We start from the raw sequence: 6,997 nt of genomic DNA on the forward strand, positions 1-6,997 counted from the left end.
TACATGCGTGCGACTTTCTAAGGTGTAATCTGGAGGGTAGACACGTAATTCAGCATGCACCTCCTACCTGCGTAAGTAATGCCATTAGTGAAATTTGATTATTCTCTGATCTAAAGGTATTCGAAAAGCGCGAGTTCTTTATTTAAACTAAATGTAAATGATATTTTTAACCAAAATGATTTTAGTTTCAAGAAAATGCTACTTTCGCTGACATCACTGCACTTGTCAGCCGATCGATCAATTTTACACTGCGGCATTTTGGCGTAAAAATTTTTTCTCAACAGAACCAAAATCGCCAACAACCCGCCAGGTGTTAGCTAACTCTTTCACCTGACGCTGTCGATACGATAGCAATGAATCGTTCAGGTTCTTCTTGTTGAACCTAATCTTCGGTTTTAAAGCAGCGGACAAATATGCAGAAGGCTCATAACTAACCATACAACAAATCATCGCAAAAAAACACGATGTCTAACTCTTAATAGAGGCTAAATTGCTCTCGCTTGGCCTTCGGGCGCACCACAAGTGTTGAAACGACGTGCAAAAACGTCCTGCCGAGAACCTTCAATAGAGTTCGGAAATACTGCTAACACCACTACCGTTCAAAATCTTCTCCTTGCCCTTTTTATTCTCATTTTTATTTATGGGTAGACACCGATTGACTGGTTTGTCGCGCTCGATATGCGAATGGAAGGTTGTTTCATACGGACATTGTGTATGTACATACACAGAGCAATGTGTAGTCCGTGAGGAGACCAATTGCGTTCCGTTTGTTACTGTATACGTAGTAGAACTCTTACACTGATAAAGAAAGAGGGCGGAGCCGTACGCACAAGGAAGAATAGAACGCCCGAAGTTTCTGAGGGATCATTTCAATGGCGTACAGCAGTCGTACCGTAGTACATCACTACTTCTGCAACTATCTGTAAAGCCAAACAGCAGGTGCAGTAACGCTGTGCTTTTTCTTCTTCTTTTTTTTTTTTTTATATATTATTACACTATAAATAGTCTTGGATCTGCATTCTTCGTACGGACATCTACAATATAGAATCCCTCATGTACGAAAAAGGTGAGCTGAAGATGCGTGTGTTGATGCTGCTCCTGAGCTCGTCGTTTGCCACGTTGAGCGTGACTTGAAGACCGCACCTATTCTTACATAGCCGCCTATTATAACTTCATGTATGGCCCGTATAACACGCGTACATTTTCCTTTTTTCAATAAGCAACTGAACGAGCCAACGGAATGATCGAAATATGATAATTACCTCACATTTTCGCGCTTTTATTGCTATCGATACGGGGCGGATTATCTCAATCATTTCAGTTCCACTACTATTATTAGTAGAATAGTAGTTGTTGCTATACTCGTGTATAATCAGCTATGAAGATAATAATCATTAGATCAAACTCATTAATCACTGGCCGATGCGAGATCTACTGCTGGCACCGTCGTACCTGTAGAGTATTTGCTGATGCGGTAAATGCGGCTTCTGGTGGCAGATTTCGTTGGCTATCGTCGCCAATAGAAACAAAAAAAAAAATAGGAAGCTGAAGTATCTCGCCTACACTTAGGATACCAGGTTCAGTTAGCCCTCGTGACGAGCGTCCGATATAATCCCGATAATAACTGCTCGTTTGTGAGCCGACAAAATGTGAAGAGAAGTGACTAATTGGATTTAAATTTAAAAACATATAATGCTGTCGGAGAGCTGTCTATCACTGTTAGAAGAAAATCGACAAGAGCTTCAGAGATTGTAGATTCAAGCTGAAGCGTGACTGTGATACGATCGTCTGTCATTTCGATGCGCCTAGACCGAACGAGTCTGAAAATCGTTTTTATCCTCAATGTGAAATTTTTAAGTGTTTACCAATTCTATACCCAGACTTTACAACCTCTGGTAATCAGCTCTGTAAACAATGGCTAGCTTAAGGTGTGTTTTGGCACATCTTTGATGTGTTAGCATTTTTCGATAAACCTTTTACGGCAGTATACTGACTGGTTCGAGGCACTATGAGTACAAAAGGCACCGGAGTAGATGTTCACACATAAAATTTATTTTAAATAGCTAACGGGACGATTAATAAATACGCTGCCAAAAGCAGTCTAGATCAGCACTTCGATTACCTGCAAACGTCGAGTCAAACTGACCTGATCATAGAATAGAAAATATGGAAGGTCCAATATTTTAAATTTGCCGCCATAGCGGATTCTAAACTTCATGGTAAATGTGATGTGGAAAATGTTTTAGATTTCATGTTCATTTTCCTAGTGGAAAATGAAAAACCGGATTTTTCCTGACAAACATTTTCCATACGGTTGCCATTTGTGTAATGCACTATTATTTATATCTAAATTGTTAGCGGCCACTTGATTATACCTATTTTAAAGCTTAAACAGACGTGATTTCCAATTGCGCACAGCTTCTGCTGTTTAGAATAGAGCTTCCTCTGCGCTAAATTTTTATGTGCGCTCAGGAACGCGCTTTTAGGAACGCTCAACGGCTCGCGTTAACGTCGTTCGCTCTGCCGTTATGCAGATTACTCTTATGTCAATTGGTTTGCCTTGATCTCCGCTGGAATATTCTCTAGCATTATACACTGCTATTCAGGCTTGGCATTTTCTTTCTCGGCGAGACTAAATATAAGTGAAAGGATGAAATTACTTCCTTAATACTTCCAATAACTAGATCTGGACAAATTCTAGAAATAAGTTAAGGGCACAGGTAAGTACAGCCCATAGTACAGGGAGCAAAATGATCATATTGACTAAAAAAATCTGTAACAATTAACCTTTACGCTAGTAGAGATTGTACAGGGTGTCCCAGGCTCAATCTGCGAATCAAACGCACGTAATATTATAGACTTTCCACAAATGTTCTTTTCTTTGTGAGAGTTAGCGTTACTAAAAATAGGTGCTTTCTGTAGGTCCTAAGCTGACTACCACGTGTGGTTCCGAAGATGTGTGTCAAGTCGACTTTCTGATACCCCGGAGTGCTTAATTCCTAAATTTGCTAATTGTATACATCAGGTCGAATATATAATCATACATGACGATATGCTTTCAGGCATAGAAGATAAATAAAAGGTTATATAGAAACATTCAGTTGCAGCCGCTAATTGCGCTGTAGCATAGCATCTTTCAAGCAGTACCAGCCTATAACTCCCGGCCTCATAGGATTTAGATCCATCCGTTGATTTTTTCTCTTTTAACGTCAACGCCATTTTCTAGCTTCGGATCAAACCATTTTCGGACGGGTAACTTTAATGAACAACGCTCCGGTATTCTATCCCGTTTGTGTTTCATACCAAACAGTACAACAGTAAGTCGACGCACGTATAGATGCACCTATCTATTTTAGCTGCATAGTCAGGCGAGAGGTTCCCATTGCGTTTTATTTGTCACCAAATTCGGCACGGTGGCCCGAAACAATTGTTTTGCTTCTTTCTCCTTTGATAAGGGTTATCAACGCAGGGATGTTACAATAAAAACGGAAAATATCTGCAGATTATACATCAGTTTTCGATCGTGCTGAGAGGGCGTGCGCCGACATTTGTCTCAGGTCAAAGTTATTCATCTATCCAAGGAACTCCTGCTGCTACACTCTTCGAACTGCTACGGTGAGGGTGTGGTCAAACGGTTGCCGGCGAGCTCCTCAGTGCTTCTGCAAAGCGGGTGCCAGATTAATCAAGAAAATAGTAGGAAGGAGAAAGGAGAACTCTATTGAATCGCATAGCTACGTTCATATACAGCGACAGAGGAAACAAGGATCCAAATAATAAAAAAAAAAAACACACACCAAAGTAAAAACAAATCAACGGAAAAAGAAGACTCAGCCAACTAGTGACACGATCTGTGCTACCCGTACGAATGAAACAAATACAAAAGCGGTAGCTTTTGATGAGACATCATAGTCAAGGCTTCTATTGGCGACGGCGGTAGTAATAGCGATAAACGTCAACGTGTTCGCACCTTCGATCCTTAGACGCATTGAAGTCGGTCTTTTGGCGCTAGACATTAAAGCTATTTTTCTCATTGTTGAGCCCTCGAAATGTGTCTGTGGGACTGTACGACTGTCTGAACGTAGTTGCGTACGCTTCCGATAGGTGGCCTACCGAGTTTACAGAGGCAAGTAAGTCTACCAAGCGTTATTCGACGAAAAGCTTTTATCACTTCGCGCACTATCGGCAATGATAGAAATCGTTCGTTGACACGATTCTGCTGTTCTACCGTTGTGCCGTCCTTCTTTGTTCGCTTTGAGATTTGTGCTTGATCTGCTTCAGTCTTTTTCGGCCTATCGGAGTTCTTAAGTGCCCAACCCAAGCATTTCTCTTTTGTTTTCGATCGGTTCGCCGTCGTTGATCCAGTAAAGTGAGTGAATCAGAATAAATCGAATTCTTTCCACGATGTGCCTCTTCATCAATGCAAAACATTCATTCTCGGTAGCGGCAGCTGTAGTGATGACTCTGGTCATCATTGGCAGCATTGCCCTGGGGGTTGGTGACGTAATTGTCTCCTTATGCTCCGTCTCGCCTGGCGATATGTCGTCGAAATAACTGGCATATTTGCTGAGTTTTCCCTCTTAGGTGTCTTTGCAAACCAAAAAATCGCACCGTAATCAACGAAATTATTGATACGATACACACGCCAATGCGCAATGTTTGCCATGAATCAAAAATTTAATAGAAACACTCAGCAAATATTGTCCTTAGGCATATTAAGCACGGCAAAAACAGACGCTCATTTCAGATTCCTTGCTTAAGAGTCGAACATACATATTATAGAGGCAGAGGAGAACCGATTCTGTGACATCAGGTTGCTCGAGGTGCTTGACTGTTACATATTTTCTGGTCGAATGGATCGGAATTAATAAGTGCTAGTTCCGAAAGTTTACAACAAAAGGGGTAACCCATTTATTTTTAGTGTAACTTTTCGAAGAAGCATTATTTGTCTACAATTATTAATTGATTTTGCCTTATTCTGATTTTTTAAAGGACTTCGTATTTGCATTCATTCATTCTAGGAAATATGTAGATTCTAGGAAAAATAGCAATAATGCAAAAAATGAAGGACTTCATTCGTTTGTTGACGTAAGGCCAATAGCTAACTACGAATCCACAACGACTGAAGCGTATATCAAACGAGTTATTGTAAATGCTAGTAATTCAGAAATCTGTCACCTGTAATAATACCTCGAGTCCATACAACCGCGCCTCTTCCCTTAACGTCGCTATCAAATCGCTGATCTCGAAAAATTGAAGCGAAAGCTGAGGATACGACAAAATCGAGCTATCAGTCATCCAAAACTAACCTATATAACGGCGTGTAGCTTCTTCCGAATGAAAATAATGTATCAATAGTTTCTATATCTTATTGGCGCTAAAAAAAAAAAACTAGTATGTTCTTATTTCATGCCTTATGCTGTTTCCGGCGAGCATACGCCGGCTTGGCGTACGCTAGAAATACTAGAAGTACGATAGAAAAGCATAACGGTCATGACTGTGATCTTCAAGCTACTTGAGTGTTAAGTCATCTAATTCCCTGTTTGTTGTACAGCCGGCCTATTGACTTCAAATAGAAAACGATATTTTTTTCTTTTCGTGATTCTGAATCATCTACCTTTGATGCTAGGGTGCTTCTCTGTGTCTCGGCTCAGAAAGAGGTGCGGGGAAGAAAGGTGTGGTCACTCGTTTTGCTCTTCAGGTTCGCCGCAGTCGTCGATGGTGACAGGAGCATTTGGTTTCGAATAGGGCCCCACCAGTACCACAAACTGGGTCATTTACAAAACGTACGTCGTTCGCAGGGCCGGTACGTAAAGACGACGTTTACTATTAGATAGATATAGGAACTTATTTATTAGTTGGTTGAATTATTATTTAGGTTGCCTTCGAAAATGGGGCTAGGGAGCAACTGCAATATACATTTCTATTGTACACAAATCAAACTAATTCTATCCGTTTTAAAATGTAACATAACTGTTGCCCAAAAATATTATCCATATTTCTCAACATCGTGTTGTATACCGTTACACTCTAATAGTTATAATTCTAGTTGAACGGTAATAGCAGACTTCGCCATTTTTAGTTTCAAAGCACTGGAACATTGTTGACACGGTTAATTTGGCTGGTTGTTCAATGAGTCCGCTTTGGGTGATGCGATAGATTTATATTTCCGAAAATCTCGACCAATGTTTTTACCAAAGTAAGCAAATAATAAAGTTTAATATAATAGAAAAATGAACAACTGGGGTCCTAGCCTGCTTCAAACCGCACCTTCCGATATAGAGGCAAAGCGTGGCAAGATATTTCAGGTGATATCTATCATTATCGTATTAGATGCATGATTTTCGATGAAAATTGGTCCATTATAGCAAATTTGTTGATGTAAAACTGCTGGTAGCTCTTGCTAATCTTCTTACCGTTATATATATATATATAATATATGGATATTACTTATTAACCTTAGAAGGCTATTATTATTCTGCTGTTCGCATTAAGCGTGTCGCTCTTCTGGCTTTCCATTGCTTTAGGAAGGCTTTGTCGCCAGCGATCGTCCATAATCTCAATGTGTGGGCGTAACGTCAAGATTTACGTCTGCTGCCTCGGGTGACGCCATGATCGACATCCGCACTCCGGAGCTTCCTAAAGGATAAATATAAAATAGGAACGTTTTAGATTAACACCAGGCAAGCACGTAAGAAATGGGACGACACAATATCGACCAGCGGTAGCGTTTACTGAAACCAGTCGTGTATAGTAGTTGTAACAGCAGACGGACTTGAAAACGGCGATAGATACGTTTTTCGGATGGTTAAAAGCAACGCAGAGATTCGCAGTTGCACTTTTCTAGTGTTTTTGGATGCTTAAGCGCATCGAGGATGTAGATTAAAGGTACGGACGTCAGGCCAGTGCATGAATTGACTGAGAAGATCCCTCAAAACATTAACTTCGTTCCACGGGTTATTTTACTCTTTAACAGCGCGCGCACACATTGCCGTGCTAT

The 6,997-nt window shown here is 40.5% G+C and overlaps 1 long non-coding RNA gene across 1 annotated transcript; it reads right to left on the reverse strand.

Annotated features, from left to right (window-relative positions):
* Positions 1-5,013: 5,013 nt before the first annotated feature.
* Positions 5,014-6,587, reverse strand: LOC147756668 (uncharacterized). Its single transcript, XR_015324023.1, has 3 exons — positions 6,456-6,587; positions 5,615-5,823; positions 5,014-5,262 (listed from the first exon to the last, which is right to left on the reverse strand). It is a non-coding gene; the product is annotated as an uncharacterized LOC147756668 (long non-coding RNA).
* Between the last annotated feature and the right edge of the window lie 410 nt (positions 6,588-6,997).

Source organism: Varroa destructor, unplaced genomic scaffold (assembly GCF_002443255.2).
Source record: "Varroa destructor unplaced genomic scaffold, Vdes_3.0 BEIS01000003.1, whole genome shotgun sequence".
NCBI lineage: Eukaryota > Metazoa > Arthropoda > Arachnida > Mesostigmata > Varroidae > Varroa > Varroa destructor.